Source organism: Peromyscus maniculatus, chromosome 7 (assembly GCF_049852395.1).
Source record: "Peromyscus maniculatus bairdii isolate BWxNUB_F1_BW_parent chromosome 7, HU_Pman_BW_mat_3.1, whole genome shotgun sequence".
In the NCBI taxonomy this organism is placed as follows: domain Eukaryota; kingdom Metazoa; phylum Chordata; class Mammalia; order Rodentia; family Cricetidae; genus Peromyscus; species Peromyscus maniculatus.
Window position 1 is genome coordinate 94307962 of NC_134858.1, and position 19008 is coordinate 94326969.

The 19008-nt window shown below is 47.7% G+C and overlaps 1 protein-coding gene across 1 annotated transcript in view; it reads right to left on the minus strand.

Annotated features, from left to right (window-relative positions):
• Zbtb38 (zinc finger and BTB domain containing 38) overlaps positions 1-18486 on the minus strand; it is a 37809-nt gene extending 19323 nt beyond the window's left edge. The window contains exons 1-2 of the mRNA XM_076576870.1: positions 18159-18486; positions 17181-17284 (exon numbers count right to left, since the gene is read on the minus strand). The gene's annotated coding sequence lies outside the window, so the exon portion shown is untranslated. The remainder of the gene's footprint in view (positions 1-17180; positions 17285-18158) is intronic.
• Positions 18487-19008: the final 522 nt, after the last annotated feature.

Genomic DNA, 19008 nt, shown 5'->3' on the forward strand with positions numbered 1-19008 from the left:
TCTGGATGCTAGGATCTTTACAAAGGCTAATTAAGTCCCTTACAATTCAAACTCTTTTTCTGCCACTCCAACCCACCCCTTTTCACATGTTGCTTCTGGAGGCTGGAATACCTTGGAGCCCAGAGAGCAAGCTACCGTGGTCTCCATCCAACACCTCCTTCCCTTCTCCCACAAACCGCTCATCTGCTGCATACTCTTGGCATGCAGCTCCCCACTGCGACCTTTTTAGTACTTATGACTAGTTAACAGTTACTTGGTAAGTGTATGCCTTACTACAGAGTAAAGATTCTAAGAGGGCTGAGATTTTTTTTTAGCAGTTTCCCAGATTGGTTAGCTCTGAAATTGCCACGAAAATTTCCTTTACCGTGGTACCATCACTAAACAAATGTGCCTGGTTCTATTCCCGGCTTTCAGGGGAAGCACTGGGGTGGCATGGACATTTCTGCTATCTCCTAATAGGGGAAAAGCACCAAAGGGCATCAAAGTCAAGAAGGCTGCTGTGACTTGGAAAAAGGAAAAACAAAGCCACCCCCACGAAAGAGCATTTCTGGGGATCTGCCGGTCAGGTGACATCATGCAAACTGAGCTGCATAGGACAAGCCAGGGCTATCCATAATCCATAAAGATATTCTACCCACACACGTAAAAAACACATACGTTTACAGTGACGAAAATGTTACTGTGTTAGTTTTTAGTCTCCGTGACAACAACCTAAGAAAATGACTTAAAGATGGAAAGACTTTGGCTCAGGGGTTCATTTCTACCCGTGTTTAGTGAGGCAGACATCATGGAGGAAGAGCATGGACAAGAAAGGCTGCTCACGGCATGGCAGCCAGGGAGCAGACTGAGCGCGAGAGAGGCGCTGGGAACCAGAGCGAGCATGCTGACCTGCTTCTTCCAGCTTGCCCAGTCTCCTTGTCCCCACCTCCTCCTAGCAATGCCGTCAGATTATGAGTCCATCTGTGGATTTAGGCGCTGAGGCCAGAGCCCTTAGGATCCAACTGCTTCCCCAAAGCCTGTCAGCTGGCAACCATGGCTTTACCGTGAGCCTTGGGGGCCATTTCCATCCCAAGCTGACACTACCACTGCTTTCCCTCCAAAGGAAGGAAAGATTAGTCCTTTAGTGTCTATGATGACATTTTGTTTATAGCCTAATGACTGGGCCATTGTCTCAGATACCTCCAATGAATTGGCAACAAATTTAAAAATCAATTTCCAGGCTAGGTGTGGTGGCGCACACCTTTCATCCCAGCACTCAGGAGGCAGAGGCAGGTGGATCTCTGTGAGCTCCAGGTCAGCCAGAGCCACAAAGAAAGACTCTGTTTCAAAAGCTTTAAGAATTTAACGCTAAAAATGTAACGTTGGCAGCACACATGTGTCGCTGACATTAGACACATGTAAAGGACTAACTTTCCACGTGGCATCCTCCCTCTGGCACTCACACAGCACCCTACTCCCTGTAACCACTTTTAAATTCCTGCTGACCACAGTCTCTGCCTCCTCTACTGAGGAGCAGCTCTTCTGGAACTGGTGCTGGGCCTGTGACCTACTTCTGGGATATGGAACTGTGGGTGCCTGTGCATTCCGGTGCCCAGTATGTGACTTACACACATGAGCCGTCTTCCCATGAGGCAACCAAAAGCGCACACGTTTACCCTGGTGGTGTTCAGCACAAGGTGCAATTAGATGCAGTAGTGGGGACGTCGGAAAGAATCATCAGCACCACTGATGTTGTGTTGGGCCTTTGGGAGATAGCTCCTAGGTTGTCATGCTTCTTATGTCCTACTGTGCGCTTTGCTATACACCTCCTTCAGGACATTAAATAAATGACTATGTCTCCTGCATGCTTATATTGGAGCCTTGCTCAGCATTTTTTCTGAGTATTACTGTAGAAGAGCATTCGCATTCCTCACAAATGCATCAAACTGAAAACTTGTCCACTGGCAGGAAGACAATAGGTAACTATGACATCCATACAGTGTACCCAACACCGAACAAGCATAATATTTGTGTCCGGCACAAGTGTACACATTATATACATTATCCCAGGAAGCCTCATTGCAGCCTTTTTTTTTTTTTTTTTTTTTAACTACTTGTATACACATGGGTGTGAACGTGGAGGTCAGAAGACAACTTTTGGGAGTTCGTTTCCCACCTCCCCTTGCTGCTGCTGTTCTAGGCCAGCTGCCCCTTGGCTTCTGGGCGATTCACTGTCCCCACCCCCATCTCACTAAGGTTACAGATGTGTGCCACTGCATCCGGCTTTTAACGGGGGTTAAACTTGGGTATGAGATTTGTGTAACTGCTGTGCCAGCTTGCTGGCCCCAGTGGCAATCTTATTTTACAAATGATAAAACTGAGAGTTGGAGAGGCTGAGGAGCTTGGCTAAAATAATTTACTTTGTGAGTGGCGGAGCTGGGATTCAAATCACAGACTGATTCAAAAACTGTGATTTTTATTTCGAATCCAGGAATATGAAGACATAATAAAGAACTTAGATTTGGGGGATGGACAGCAGTTAAGAGCACTTGTTTCTTTTGCAGGGGACCCAGGTTTCATTCCCAGCACCCACATGGCAGCTCACAACCACTTATTACTTGAGTTCTGGGCAATCCACCATTCTCTTCCGACTGATGTGGGCACCAGGCACACATGTGGTACACATGATTGCATGCAGGCAAAAACATGCTTATACATAAAATAAATGAATCTCAAAAAAGAAAAAAAACTTCTATTTCCTCATCTTCTGGGTTGAGAGTGATGTGTATGGCGACTGACATCCCAGAGGTTGTAGGGTGTCCGTCTTCTCTCCACTGCATGTTTGGCAAACTGCAGCCTGGACTCAGTCAGGGCTACCATGTGCCCCAGGGGTACAGTGTGTAATATACACAGTGGTAGGCTGTGCACAAACCACATACCACCAAGCCTACTGCTTGGTCAAGTATGTACCTCATCTGCACCTGTACCCACCAGAAAGGGGCCATTTCTCTGGTGTGTTTAAAGGTACCATATTTTCCACAGGTGACCCTGGCAAGAACATTTAAGGGAAATCATTACTTTCCATATTAATTCATTTTCTTAAACTATATAAACCTGAAAGTAACATATGGCAGCTGAATATCACTTTAGTTTTTATTTTTCATCTACTTTTGCTTCAAGGCTGGCCACCTACCGCCTATTGCATCTAACACGGGTTATCAAGACGGGGTAACAGAAGGAACGGGTGGGTGACAGTCACTGATGGAGGAGAACAGAGACACTCAATGCCTAAAAGTAGTCCGCTCCCAAGACAGGCTTCCACCTAAGGAGAGTTTAGGATGAGGCGGGCTGGCACTGCGGGAGTCCGGCCTTGGTGTTAGGTGGTCCTGGTTCTGTCAGGACTTTAGTGAGTTTCTTAGATCTTTGTATCACCGTTTCTTAGGTGGCCAAATAGCACTAGTGGAGAACTCTGGCACTATGAGTGTCTTTTCTAGGCTGATGCAAAAAACAACAAAAAAAAAAGTTTACTAATCTCTCTCTCTCTCTCTCTCTCTCTCTCTCTCTCTCTCTCTCTCTCTCTCTCACACACACACACACACACACACACACACACACACACAATTTTTTGAAACAGGGTTTCTCTGTGTAACAGTCCTGGCTATCCTGGAACTCGCTCTCTAGACCAGGCTGGCCTTGAACTCACAGAGACCCATCTGCCTCTGTCTCCCAAGTGCAGGAGGCACCACCCCCACGCAGTAACAAAACCCTTTGAAGGCAACTACTTATTAGCTATTAGGAAGGAGGCCAAATAAGGCTTATGTCATCAGTACATCCCCATGTCACGCACTGTCCCTCTTAGAGGCTCACTTAAATTTGGCTACGAATTCAGGAATAATCACTCACAAGCACAAATATTACCTGTTTGGGGTTTCCACACATTTCAGTGGGAGCAGTCTTATCCCTCCCCCCACTCTGTGTCTCATTACCTCGACTCTCTGCTTTCAGACTCTGCAGACCATCTCTGCTCCTCTGTCTTCATGCAGGAGGGATTTTCAGAGTGCACTCTTGTGACCTAGGAACCTAAGATCTTAGCAGTTCGGTTGTGATTTATCTTATAGAACATTTTCTTTCTCGTAGTTTAAGTACTAATAGATTCATTAGCTTGCAGTTTGTTCAGTACCAAAATTTTAAAAATTGGGTTCAGTTTGAGGTTTAGCACAGTTCTACACTTTGTGGTAGATCATGCTTCAAACTGCCATCAAATTCCTGGATCAAAATCGTCACCAAGCACTGGGGTTAAGCAGTAATTCCAAGTCTTCTTGCTCTGTTGGACCAGCCTCTCTTCTTAGTTGATTACCTTTCTCCTCTGAAGGCAGAGCTGGGCCCGGCCTAGGCAGTGCCTGGGCTCTTCTCTACCTCTGCTGACTTCCTTCCTGTATGGCAACTTCATCAACATGGTTTCTTGACCAAAGCCTTCCCTCCCTGGTGGAAGCTCTGTCAGGGCTGGGTCCTGGGTTGTGTCACAGCTAGATGACCAAAGCCCACTTCCAGTTCACAGCGCAATGTGACAAGATGGTGCTAAACACACCCAAAGAAATACTCTGTCCTCCCCAGCTGGCAAATCCATTCCCCAGAATGTTTCTCAAAACCAGAAGGGTGGACAGGAGAGCACTGCTCCAGCAGACGAGCAGTTTGATTGAGACACTCAAAGGCGTAGGAGGAGCCGCGCTTGAATACCTTCTTCACTTGCCACAGATTCCAGAGCCGGCTCAGGAGACCCAGGGGAACCTCAAATGCAGACCCCCATCCCACCACAGCCCTTTGGGGTTTTCCCTTTCCTTATTTGAATCTCTTAATTCCTCCGGCCATTCTCTTGTGAAGAGAATGTTATAGAGACACCAAGGGTCTCACATGGTGAGCAGGACGGGTCTCAGACTTCTGGCTTCACAGGCCTTCCTGCCCCAGGCCCCACAAACGGCTGTGCTGGTTCTGCACTTTCTGACCTTGGAAACTGCCTGACCTCCCGAAGCCTGCTTCAGCCTGGGAAAGGGAGCTCACACTGCTTCCAGAGTGCTGGATCAGCCGGGAGATAAGCACACAGCGCAGCCGCAAACACAAGTGCAGCTGACTGGCTTGCTTTGCTGTGCACTTTTAGACGAAAGCACATGGGCTTTTCTTTCCTTCTCTACCAGCTCCGAGTTCTAAACATCCAGGACTAAATTTTGCAATTGGAACTCAAAAGTTCATGTTTATTCTTATTCTATTAAATGCGTTCTTTTGGTCCCTTTCCTTTTCACCTGCTGACATATTGAAGAACACTAAATTTTATCTTAAAAGAAATCCACTGATTGTTTAAATGTGTTACACAGATTCTTGCTTCTGCTTAGGATGGTGATGATGAAAACGCCTGAAGGTAGCCAAAGAGAAATGTTCTTGCACCCACTCAAATTGCCTTTGAAGGGCAGTGCTGTTTATCTGGGACTCCCTAGGACATAGTTCTCCATCTTTCAAAACAGGAATGATAGAGCCCCAGTCTCCTTCCTAAAGAGGAGGCTGGAGGTACACAGCCAGCATGCGACCCTGCGCAGCAGCTCTGAACACTGCTGCATGCAGAATCAAGAACTAAGAACATGATGTGAGTGAGTTCTTGACTTCAGATCCAGAAGGCTACAGAGCTGCAAGGAACAGCCTCAGAAGGAGAGAGCATGATTTCACCCTTCCTGGAGCTAGTGACGTATACAGCTCAGGGCTGGTCTTTCGTTACTGGGGACTGAGTGCAAAAGCTTCATTTTTGTCTACTCACTCTTTCAATAATTGCTTGACTAATTTCCTTTCTCCTCCGTTCTCCCAAACCCTTCCCCAGCAGCCCTGTTCCCTGCCTAGCTATGGAATTCAGACAGCCTGCAACTGTTTCGGCTCCCAGGCCCGCTTACCAAGCAGAATACCTCCCTCCCTATCCCGACTCCTTTCTAGACTCAAACACAGAACAAAGGCAAGAGCACCCAGCCGTATTCATACTGTTTGGTCCTGTCTCATTTACAAGTCACTTTCATACACGCCGACTCATTTTCCTTCACATGATGTCCTTGTGGCTATGAAAAGATATTTCCGTTCTAAAAAAAAAAAGAGACACCGAGGCTCCAGAGAGTTAGACTGAAGTCCTAGCACCAGACAGCTTATAATCGGCAAGGATGGGAATCAGCCTTGGTCATGTGGCTCTGTGTTTCAAAAATATTTTGTGTGTGTGATCTCAACATTAGTAAACATAAACCACCACCTCCTTTTGACTAGCATGTTTGATTCCTGGGCATATTTGACGTCAGAGTCTGCATTATCACCAGCTGCATTTTTACATTTTTGCTGGCCAACCTGTATGTCATCACCAAGCTACAGATCATGTGCTTACTTCTTTATTCTGCTGTGTCGTCATCCTTCATTCCCTGACGACAGCATTTTGTCTAATCTGTTCTGTAAAATGAGAGCAATATCCAGGAGGATTATGATAATTATGTTAAAAATAGACCTGGGCAAGAAAATGCTCAGTCAATGTTATAACATATTACTAGTAATACATTTTCTTTCTTTCTTTTTTCTTTTCTTTTCTTTTTTTTTTGAGACAGGGTTTCTCTGTGTTGCTTTGGAGCCTGACCTGGATCTCACTCTGTAGACCAGGCTGGCCTGGAACTCACAGAGTCTGCCTGGCTCTGCCTCCTGAGTACTGGGATTAAAGGTGTGTGCCACCACCGCCCGGCTGGTAATGCATTTTCAATGCATTCCCTAAAATCACGAAGTTGTTTGTTTTACTAACAAGTATCTGAGGCAATATTGATTCAAGGAAATGGAACTATTTCCTCCTCTTGGCCTTGTGGACTCCTTGATTTCTTTACAGGGCACCTCCTAGAGGAGCTGTCTCATGGAATTGATGGGCTTGCACAAATCCCTATATGGTGATCAGAGAAGCCGCTCATAGGTGTCCAGGGCTGAGGAGGAGGAGCCTTAAGATTAGTTTGGGGAACTCAGAGAAAGGGGAAGGAGCTAAATCCTGGAGGAGTCAAGAGGGGAAACAGCATTCAACTCTCGGAAGAGGACTGAGCAACACAGAGTCAGGAAATGGAATGTCACATCTGAAGAGGGATAGACAGAGGGCGTGGCTGCTTCCCAGGGCCTGTTGGGAGATGTGGAGGGAGAATGGCAGGGCCCCAGACGGGAGTGTCAATGCCATGAGGACTTGGACTTTTCCTCTAGCACTAACAAGATAGTGGAAAGAAGAGAAAGGCTTGAAAGCTATCTGGGTGGGAGAATCTCCTAATTGGAAATTAGAAGAGAGAGGAAAGAATGACTGACTAGCCATTAACAGGCAGGAATCCCAGATAAAAGCGCCAGTGTGGAGGAGGATCATGAAGCGTGGCTCTAAGCAGCCTGTGGGAACGGCAGGTGCCTCTCTAAATCTGGACAGCCACAGTGGGCTCGGCTGCTGGGGGACACTGTGCCGTGTACTGACATGGGGTTGGGACTGCAAATGTGGTCATGGATTTTGTCCAAGGAAAACAACTGCATTGAAGAACAGTCCCAAAGGAGCTTGAGAGGGACAGGCAGACCTACCCGAACCACCAGGGGACCCTTACTAAAAACCGTTTCTTGCTGTCACCCTGAGCTGGGATAGCCTGGAGTAAATCTGAATTTCACAGACGCCCAGGTGCCTTTAGCTCAGGGATAGCCTGGGGCACTAAACTGGTTTCCTAAGGGAGCTATAACAAATTAACACCCTTGACACTACTACATTCTCTACAACATGGAGGCCAGAAGTCCACCTGGGGTGCTCTCTGAAGACTGTGGAGCATGGGCAGGATCCTTCCTTGCTGCCTGGTGAACCCCACGTTTCCTTGGTTTGTGGCTGCAGGACCCCCACCTCTGCCTTTGTCTTCCCTGGGATTTCTCTTCTTTACGTCTGTGTCTCTCGTCTGTGTAGCCTGCCTGATCACCTAAGATGGTCTCATTTAAGTCCCTTAATTATGATGATCTGCGAAATCGCTTTTTTCCAAATGAGGTTCCATTCACAGGTTCTGGGTTGCAGGCATTATCTTTCGGGAGGCCTCACCATTCAACCCAGGAAAACCATCAAGGCAATAACTCACATGGATGAGTGGGAGATGGGCATGGATCTGGAACTGCCAGGTGAGTTTCCTAGCAGCTGACAGAGAAGAAAAAATAGAACCATTGCAGGGACCCTTTATATACACAGCAGCACTTCCAAGCCCTCCCCAGAACTGACTGAGAGACCCCATGCTGCTAAGTGTCAGGGCAAAGGGCCACCTAAAAGCACTACAAGAAAATAGTACACAAGGTAACAGAGCCACTATGACTACGGCACCTTCAAAATGTAGGCAAGAACTTTGAAGGGCCGAGGAGACTTAGTTCGTTTTCTAAATTGGATTAATTTGATACGAAGCTCAGATTTCCTCTCTAAAACAGTGACATTCTCTTCTCCCAAGCCTTGTGAAGTTTGGACAAGCCACCATGGCTGAATGGGATTATTTCTGACTCAAGTTGTTTCTTTAGGGTCAGGCAATACTGCTAGTCACCAACACTGGAGTTGATTCCGACTCCCTTCTCACTACCTATTACCACCCCAAACCCCTTCAAAGGGAGCAGCTCACCTCTCATCTCTATGGTGATACACATTCCCCCAATAAAATATCTCATTCTAACCATTTATGCCACTTCCCAGACACACAGAAAAGGTTTTCTGTACCTTCAGATAGAAATTTCTCTTCTTTGAGACTATTACAGCCATCTTCAGAATTCAGTTCTTACTGAGAATCCAATTCTCCAGCAAGCATTTCTAAAGCAGACTCCAACACACACCCTCCAAGACTGTCCTCAAGCATGGTCTAGTTAGCAAGGTGGCAGGCTTGTCTGCACAAGCCTGTCTGGGTATGGCAATGTCCCCCAAAGGTTAGACTCACATGCATCAGGGGGATCTTAGGTGCCTTCTTCCATCTAGTGGGTCTGGGGTAGTGTGGGAGGCAAGGATCTCAGGTTAGGTCCCCACCGCCAGTCCAAGGACCACGCTGAGGAGCAAACAGCATGCCTTCACTGCATTGTCTGATGGCTTCTCATCCGTCAACAGACCTTGGAGCAAATTCCTTAGAACAACTACATTCTGGCTCCCTACTGGTGGCCCCGCTTGACACAAACCCCCCAGTCTTACAGAATGGCAGAAATTTGCCTTACTAACTCCAGCATCCCCAAACAAGACTGATAACTGTAATAAAAGTGGGTGACATAAAGAAAACCGATTCTGGAGCACTCTCTTACACGTGTGTTCTGTCTTCACTCACGTCTAGTAGAGATGGGGGCACTTGACCTACACCAGTGGATTAAATGGAGTCTAAGGAAATGGAGTTGCCTGCCTCTGGTGAAGTGGTAATAGCTCTGACGGAGATGATGACGAAGCCAGTGATGTCGAAGCTAACATTTGCTGAGCACTTTCTATGTGCCAGTCTCTGGGCTGGATGCTGCACACACATCGTGATTCACTCACCACCAAGAGGAAAATGGGAATCGCTAAAAGATGTTGAGAAAGGGAAGGCATTTCAGACTCCAGGGTGGAGGTCAATAAAGTGTTAATAGAAGGGGAGGGGACCATTCGTACAATTCCAGGACAACTTAGAAAGCTGTTGCTTGACAGTTTAGTAAACATCCTTGCTGAGTTAACTCAACACCTTAAATCTCCCATCAGGAGATGCCCGCTGTCCTTTGCTGGCACCCATCATCTGATGCTAGGCTTGGCTCCATCCTGCTGTCTTGGGAGTGCCGTAGTCCCGGATAAGGAGGGATTTCCTCTGATGGGTTCCTCCTGTTTCACCTAGTCCTGGCAGCCTAACAGAGGTTGCCACAGATACCTGAGGCTTCTCCAGACAGCACAACCATATGTGCTGTTTTCGGCTACAGACTTCCCGGAAAGTTATTCCGCCCACATGAAATAGGCATAGTTACACACGAAGTGGGTGACTTATATGCTGTGACACAGGGAAGGGAAGGTCAAGGGCCATTAGCTTTCCTTGGATTGGGCCCAGTGAGGCACAGAAAAAGTTGGTACAGGCTGCCACTGTGGCGACCCTAATGGGTGGACTCAGACAGGAGCTAGGATAATCCACACCTGACAGCAGCCTGCATACAACCTCTTAAGTTCACACCGTGTTATTCAAGAGTCTTGGGACTGGATAAATGGGTCAGTGGTTGACAGCGGGTACTGCTTGTGCAGAGGACCCAATTTGGATCCTAGCACCCACACCTGGTGGCTCACAACCACCTCTCAGACCAGCTCCAGAGGGATCAGACTCCTGGGGTATAAGTGGGGACCTACATTCACATGCACACACCCACGCACATACATATAATTAAGAAATCATTCTTAGGGCTGGAGAGATGGCTCAGAGGTTAAGAGCACTGGCTGCTCTTCCAGAGGTCCTGAGTTCAATTCCCAGCAACCACATGGTGGCTCACAACCATCTCTAGTGAGATCTTATGCCCTCTTCTGGCACATAGGCATACATGCAGATAAAGCACTCACACATTAAATAAATAAATCTTCTTAAATACATAAATAAATCTTTAAAATAAGAAGGTCTAGTGCCCTCTGGCTTGCCACATTCCAACCGCTCCCTATCTTCTTAGATTAGCCCACACTTAATGCTCATATTATCTCCCTGCGTGGAATGCATCTGGGGGACACAGTAGTTCTTCAGCATCCCTTCAGTCTGTTCCTGGGGGGGAACTTCTCAACACATGAATCCTGGGAGGCGGGGTGCGGGGAGCAAACTCCTCACTTCGCTCTGTGTGTTTTCGTGATGGGGTCTACTCAAGCTGCAAGAGGTGATCAACCCACCAGATCTACCCACCCTCCCTTTAAAAGAGGCCCATACTCATCTTCAGCTGGTGGTATAATAGGGAACAGTAATGGCCGAGTAACACACAGGCCTTTATTTAGCTCAGCACTGTGTCAGAGGACTCTGAGTTGACACCATTCCAGCACACCACTGTGACCTAATATGACAAGGACAAAATGACAGACCACGAGAATGGAGCCTGGCAGTCGGGGCTTCAAGACAATGGGACAAAGCAGTAACAAAGCATATTCACTGAGACACAAACCAACACGGCTCCATGGAACAAAAGAAGCCCATGCTTGGAGGCCAGCTTCCTCTCTCGAGACGCCATGGAGGCACGGAGCTGACCCCCTCGGTCTGGAGAATAGTCTGAGTGGTCACTGGGACTTCCTGGAGGATCCCTGGTGCTTCTGCCTGGCTGTGCTCTCACCTCCTCTCTCCCTTCCACCGACCACCTCACGTTTGCTGTGGTTTCCCACGGAGTTCTAGACACATGGTGTCAATGCACCGAGTCCTCTGTCTGGGCTGAACCCCAGATGTTCATACTTTCTCTGTACACATTTCCCACAATTCCTCCTCCACTTTTCCAGTTTGAACCCACTGTTAGCAGCACTGTGATCCCTGGAGAGAGGCCAGGGATGGTGGCACAGGCCTCTGAGGCCTCCTGCGGCTGTGGAAGTCACTTCTGCCTAGAGCTTGGGAAGCCTGGGTGATTTGTAGACTTGCTGAGTAAGCACACAGAAGGTCTGAGAAAAAGGAGACACACACAGCTTTTCAACTATGGAAAGGAAACTCTGGCCAGCCTACAAATGGAAGTAGAATTGTCTAGACCGAGGAAATCAACAGGGAAAAAAATGGCCGAGAGCAGGAGACTGTGAGGAACTACATTTGGGTGGCGTTTGCCAATTTCACCCTGAAATTACTTTCATTAAAGCAGAATGTATTGGGTGTGAGATGTGCGATGGCAAAAGCCTGTATTCCCAGTCCGGGGGAGGCCGAGGCAGGGAGATCATGAGTCGGAAGCTAGCCTGGGCTACACTGAGGGGCCTTCTCTCAACAACGACAAAACTCAGAATGCGTGTTTCCGGCACTCTCTGGGTATTTAAATAGTTCCCTTGTTCACATGTTTTAGGGAGAATTTATCTACCATAACACTCCCCACAGCCACCACAGAGAAAAAGCCAACAACATGCTGTTTGGAGAACCGTGCTTAAGCACACTCATCTAAAAATAATCTAAACACAGGTTATGCTCCTTACGCCGGTTTCTGCCCGTGCTTTCATTTTAGAAATCCGCTCCCAGGCTGCACAGTGGGCGGAGCTCCACCCTGGACTCGTACAGAAAATGGCCACTGGGTTGGGACCTGCACACGACAACCAGGGTACCTTCTGGGGACACTCTCACTCCAGACACAGAGCGCCTTCTTTTTCCACCAGGAGCGTAACTCTTGCTTCCCAAAGTATTTGTTTGCTGAATGCCACAGTAACTAACCACCAGAGCGTTTACTATCTCCCTGAGCAAGGGAGCCTCGTGGGAAAATCACGTTATTCTTAAGGCAAGATGGTTGTTAGGATTAAAAGAAAGACTCCCATTTAAACCTTACAAAAGAAGAAAAGCGTGCAGACGAGTATTTCTGAAGAGAAGTGCAAAGCATTTCGCCAGAAACTCATAAATAAAGTCTCAACGCACTCAGATCCTATCAAAAAAACAAACAAAAACCTCTTTTAATTGGTTTCCTGGAAAAAAAAATGCAAAAAGAAAAAGACAGAGACAAATGCTGAGAAATTAAAGAGATACCAAGGCAGGGTAAGAATTCACTCAGAAGTATATTTCTGTTTAGGAAAGGATGTGTCTTCCAGGTGACTGGGAGAACATCTGTGCAAAAAGTCAACTCACAGTGAACAGGGCCTAAAGACACTCCAGAGTCACTAGACCTTGATAGGAAAAAGAATTGAAGGTCAGGGTTGTTTTCTTCACTCCAGTTAGCACAGGCCCTGAGGACAGCCAGGGCTCCAGTGCCCTGCCTGGGAACAAGTCCACTCGGGCTGCCCTTTAGTCACCCGCGCGTGTGTTAGCGGAGTGGGCCTTCCCTCGTTTCCCGTGAAAGCAAATGTGAAACTCAGTTAAAGCCATAGGAAGGGTGAACACACCCAGAGGGTGTGACGGTGTGTGTGACACATGTGTGATTCAGTCCAAAGACGGCTACTGGAGTCACGTCATGGACCACGAGACCAGAAGATGTGTGTTCAAGCAGAATGTGCAGTGTGTTTTTAAAAGAGGAAATCCTCACTTACGTCTAGGAGCCAATCACTGTCCTCTCAGAGCGGATCAGAGGCTTCTGGGGTCACACAAACACACGGATGTTTGGGAAGAGGACTGTGGGACACTGCAGGGGGCAATGGAGGGTGGGGTCATGGCATCCCACGAGCACCTGGACCCTATGTGTGTGATTACAAATAGGATCCATCGACATGGATAGCACAAGTGAAAAGCTTTTGAGCACAGACACATCTCTAAGGGAAACAGGATCTGAACCAGCACATCAAATGCCAGGCTTATTCTTTCTTCTGCTTCCTAGGAATTGCCATTTGGTAATCTTCATCCTAGGTCATGGTAATTCTCACTTAAAACACAGATTCCCTGGCTCCACACCAAACCTACTGAATCAGACAGACTCTCAGGGCCCAGAAGTCTACATTTCGGTCAGATACCAGGGGGAGTCTTTTAATTAATTAATTTGTTTATTTTTAACAATTTTCCTTTAAAAGATTTGTTTTTATTTTATGTGTATGAGTGTTTTGTGTGCGCCCTGAATGCATACCTAGGTGCATGTGGAGGCCAGAGAGGGTACTAGATCCCTTGGAATTGGAGGTACAGTCCCTTGTGAACTGCCAGGTAGGTGCTGGGAAGCAAAATCAAGTACTCTGCAAGAATAGCAAATGCTTTTAATCACTAGAGCCATCTCTCCAGATGGCCCTTGGTGAAGCCTGATCCATACTAAACTCCTGGTGACTTCAACACACGCAGGACAGAACAGTATAATGGGAAAAATAAATACATTAAAATGAACCAGGGAGATACGGCTTCCTGTGCAGATTCACCTTAGCATACATTTACATCTGTGCACACAGCTGTGAGGGGAAAGGAATCATCATTTATCAGTTGCCTACCATGGCGTAGTTATTGATCAAACTATCACTCATAGCTTCAAAATAGACCAATATAAGCTTAGGATGGAAAAACTCAGGCTTACAGGGGCTTTGCTTAAGTCACCAGTCTGGAAAATGGCCCAGCTAGTTGGTGAGACTGGGTTTATCTGACTCCAGTATCCTCATTCCATTGTATTAAGCTCAGATGCCCAGAAAAATAGACACATTATTTAATAGATATAGGTAAAAGGCAACGGAGTTAAGTTACTTTTAGAAACTTTTTGCAACAACAGAAAGTTGTTTTTGTTTTGTTTTTTAATTCATTCTTTTAGGAGAGATTCTCTGGTTTCTCTGCTGATAATGGAATACAGTGTTAACACCACTATCAAAACCACATTTAACAGCCTGAATTTTAGTAATGAGAAGTATGTTTGGGAACATGCTAGGGTCAGTGATTTATGCAAGATTTATTCTTGATTTGTGCAAGCTATAAACTTATGCAAATGAAAGCACTTAATATTCATTGTGCAAACCACATCACCTTGCAGAGGAAAAGGCCCACAAACACACAATACACCACTTGTCAATCTCATGTTCTTGAGCCCATCCCTCTGACTCCAGGGCCCAGTGACAGCCATGTTCCAGAGGCTTCTAAAAACATGCTCCTTTGAGGTTCTTTGCTCTCTTGACAGGCTTCTGTCTTCCCAGGTCATTTTTTTTTTTCTTAAAAGGCTCAATACCCAGTCCCATTCTTCCGATAGTCTATTGGAAAACCTCTTCTCTCATCTTTTCATTTTCTCCTGTATACCACTAGCTCCTGAACTGACCTTCCGATGGGGTCTTGAGCCCCATCTGGGTGACAGCAGCCTCGGTGCTTCACACCCATATTTGTGGCCTCCTTCTCAGGGTCACCATGGTACCATGGCTCTGGGAATGCCGTGCCAGCGCCTTCTCCACTGAGACAGCTGACGGTCGTTTCCTCTCATCTTACCACGGCAACCCTGACTGAGTGCCGTCACTCGGGGCCAGCCCCTTTTCTTGGTGGACTGCATCCGCTCTCTTCCCAACCTCCTCTAAGCTACGCAGGACAGCAGGCTCCCACCGCACAGCCATGACATTTCCTTGTTCAAAGAGCCTTAATGACACCATTGACTAACACATTCCAATTTCCTAGTTGGCATCCAAGACCATTATTGTTCAGCAACCAATATTTTCCAGTTCTGTTTCTCCCTGGACGCCTGTATAGGCCAGTTCTAACTCAACTGGACTCGATCCTTTTCACAGAATATGCTTCATGCTTTCTCAGTCTTCCTCTACTCCTATTTCAAATGCTTCCTCAAATTACCAGAATGATTTCTTTTTATATTTACTGCCTGCCTACACACACACACACACACACACACACACACACACACACACACACACACACACACACGGAGTGTGTATGTATGTCTGTATATGTATATCTCTTGTTGGTTTTTTCCCAGCTCTATTAACAGTCTGAGAGGGACGTGTCACTTGTTTTTCTGCTGAATTCTTCAGTCCCTCTAGCGGGGTCATACTTACGGCAGCTACTTGGTAAATATTTGCTGCATAACATTTATAGAAGTTCATAAAGTGCACAAACCATGCGCACATTCATGGTCTCACTTGTTTTTATAGGAGACCTATGTTGTAACCAGTGGCAGTCAGGCCATGCAATGTGAGTTCTGGTACTTAATGCGGTTCCTAGGGCTGCCTTTCGGCTTTCTATCGCAGTAATCAAACAAAAGTGTTTGCGTTCCTCAACGGCTTTATTTCAGAATGCCCACAGTCCTCTGGTCTACAGAGCTAAAAGAGATTGTTTTGAATCAAAAAGTTCTCTCGTCAGACTGCATCTCCTCCCCGCCTATGGGCTATGCATAAAAATTTTAAAAAGGCCTCCATTGCAAGGGACAGGAATGGAAAAATGAGAAATTTCAAGTTCAACTTAAAGAGTTTGAAAATGACATAGGTCAATCTCCAACATGCTTGAAGTTGATTACCAACAGAAAAATCACTGACAGCTGGACAAATAAATCCTTGCTAAAAGACTGGACATGACTAATATAATTATAAAATCATAATAACCTTTTTGAATACCCAAGAATCTCAGAGAAGTTCAATTAAAAAAAAATAAACGAATCCAGAGGCCTGGTGATTGTTTATAAATTGAAAGCATACGTTTAAGAGACGTTAAGAGTGGAAACGAATGAAAACCCGAATTGAAAAGCAAGAACTTTGAAAGGTCCATTCCTGCGGTCTGTTTCTGTGTCAGATGGCATTACCTGGCTGCTGGAGCAGCTGTTAGAGTCATGACCGAGGGGTCTGGCCCCTGCCTCTTTGGACTTGCAAGTTTCTGGAGGACAGGCATTTAACTGTGAACTGCGTGGCCCTAGCAAAGCACTGTTGTGTATACAAAACACACTCCATAAAGGATGAGCTAGCTGCAAAGCCTCCCATGACCTGCCACCATTTTCCATTTCCATCCTTGAAATCTCTTCTTCCTCGACTCTCGGTACCGTTGAGGAGTAAATTATTAACGCACTGCCTGGCACATAAAGACATGCAACCGTTTGACAAATGGTAGTGGTTACTGTCATCACCTAGGACTTTGTAACCGCCTCCAAGGTAGAGCTTAGTGTGCTGGGCTGCCACTGCATCTGTGTGGGGCCTGCAAGCATGTCTCCATGCTTGTGCACAGCGAGTGCAGAGGCCCAGCCTACAGCCAGTGCAGAGGCTGGCTGTGTTTCTGGGAACTGCAGCCCTGCCTTGACCTCAAGCCACTGGGGGTAACAAGAAAAACTCATGTTAACTCTCTATAGGCGTCTGTCACGTTTTGGGGTCCTCACGACTCGAGGAAGGCACAGGTCTATTAAGACCTGGACGAAAGCTCTCATCTCATAAAAGCTAACAGCAGAACTCGAGAAGCCAGTTGTCCTGAAGCCGTTTTCTAGTTCTCCCTCACCACAGGGGCCTGGCAGGCACACCACTCGTCCTTAATAGCAGACTGCTTAAGAGTCATGGAAATTTTGCAGTACACAAACCTGGCAGGTCGAGATCATGATTCAGACCTCTTTAGGAGTCTTTGAAAAACTGCCATTTCTTATTTCATGTAAGGAAAGATACACATTTTAGTTACCTCAGTCAGAACAGACCGGCCTTAACAGAGTTGGTTTCTGTGCCTTGGCAGAAATCACTTGGAAATCCTTGGTTCTGAGTCTTCCATCTCCTCCACAGCAAGATCTAAAAGAAGACAAAAGTGCAGCGTTTCATGACTAGTTTCTAGGATTCAATATTTCAGCCACAAAAGTAATTGCAGTTAGTCTATGTGGAGCGCCTCCTGTAAGTCAAGGACTGCACCAAGTGTAGCCAGTGGAGGAGCAATCTCTGTAATACCCCTCAGCTGTAGGGAACACTTCCCCATTTTACAGCTGCAAGCACTGCCATGAACCTGTTGCTGGGGGCCACACGGTTAAGTGAGCGCTGGGACTCAAATCCAGGTTGACTTGAACGCAAAACCTGTGCCCCAAAACACTAAGTTGGGGTCTTAAAGGCTTTTTGACAGTGACCCATTTTTTCTACAGATTACATTATATAAGCCAGAGGCTTCATTAGACAATGCTCATCTTTACGATGTGCGATGCTTACTCTTTTTTAAGTCTTTTCTCCCGTACTATATATTCTAATCTTTAAAAAAAATTTTTTTTCAGCAATGACCCACCAACGTGGATTCTACTAATGCGTTTTTGATCTTGGAAAAACATTGGTTTGTCAGACGCCGTGGTAGAAGCCTGTAATCCTAGCCGTCAGCAGACCGCTACAAGTTCGAAACCAGCCTGGGTTGCATGTATATTGCACATTCTAGGCTCCTTAGCGAGACCCCGTCACAAAACAAAAACTCTGCTCTTTGATCTTGGCTACAGTTAGTCGCTATAAGTTTCCCTGGAACCACAACAAAACTCCCATTCTTTCCAGCCACAAGAACCCGCGCGGGCCCTCGCGCTCCCCAGTTAGAACAGTCTTGAACCTTTCCAATAGGTATCCAGTACACAAACGCTTATCATTTAGAAGGGATTTTCAGTCAGGCCCAAAGTCCAGAATGGAATCAGGCACTTACCCACAGCGAAGCAGGAGTTATAGAGTGGAGCCGCGGATAGGTTAAAAATCTCAGGCTATTTATCAGCTAACCTGCAAAGAAGTGTCTAACGGCGGCGGCGGACCGCCGGCTGCAGGAGGAGCAGGAGGCCGAGGCTGCAACCCCCTGGGGGCAGGGCCCTGCCTTTGCACGTCCGGTTCAATTTCAGGGGCTCGCTGTCGCACTAGGATCTCATCACGATCCGGTAGGGTCAGGACGCGGCTCGGGTCCGCGCTTCACGGGAGGGGAGGTGCGGCAATCCCGAGCCCCAGGTGCGCGTCGGTCACCCCCCCCTCCCCGCCCCGCTTCCCCCCTGCAGCTGGGCCTGGTGGGGCGGGACGCTCCACCTGCCGACGCTGGCTGCCCGGCCGGCCGGCCGGCTCCGCGTCCGCGGCTGCAGCTCGGCGCGAGCGCTGCCCACCGGCTTCCCGGCTCCCTCCCGGAGACGCGCGGGCCCCGGGGGGGCACTTACGGGGCTCCGCCGCCCGCGCGCTTCCCGCGGGGTCCACGGAGCTTCCGGACCTGCGAGTCCGGCCGCAGCGCCGCCCAGAAAATGGACGCCGGCGGCTGGGCCCGGACGCCCGTTCCACCCCCGGTGCAGGCCGGAGGGCGGCCAGACCTCGCACAGGCCCCAGGGGCGCTGCCGGCCGCGAGGCTCGGGGCCCCGGCGCCACCGCTGCGGAGCCACCCCGCAGGCCGTGGCCACCCGGCGCAGCGCAGGCCCCACGCACCCACCCGAGTCCTTTGCAGTTCGACGCCGCACCGAATTCTCAGGGACAAGGTGTCACCTGTGCTTTCCCATGGCTGTCAGGGGAGGCCTAGATCATTTCCC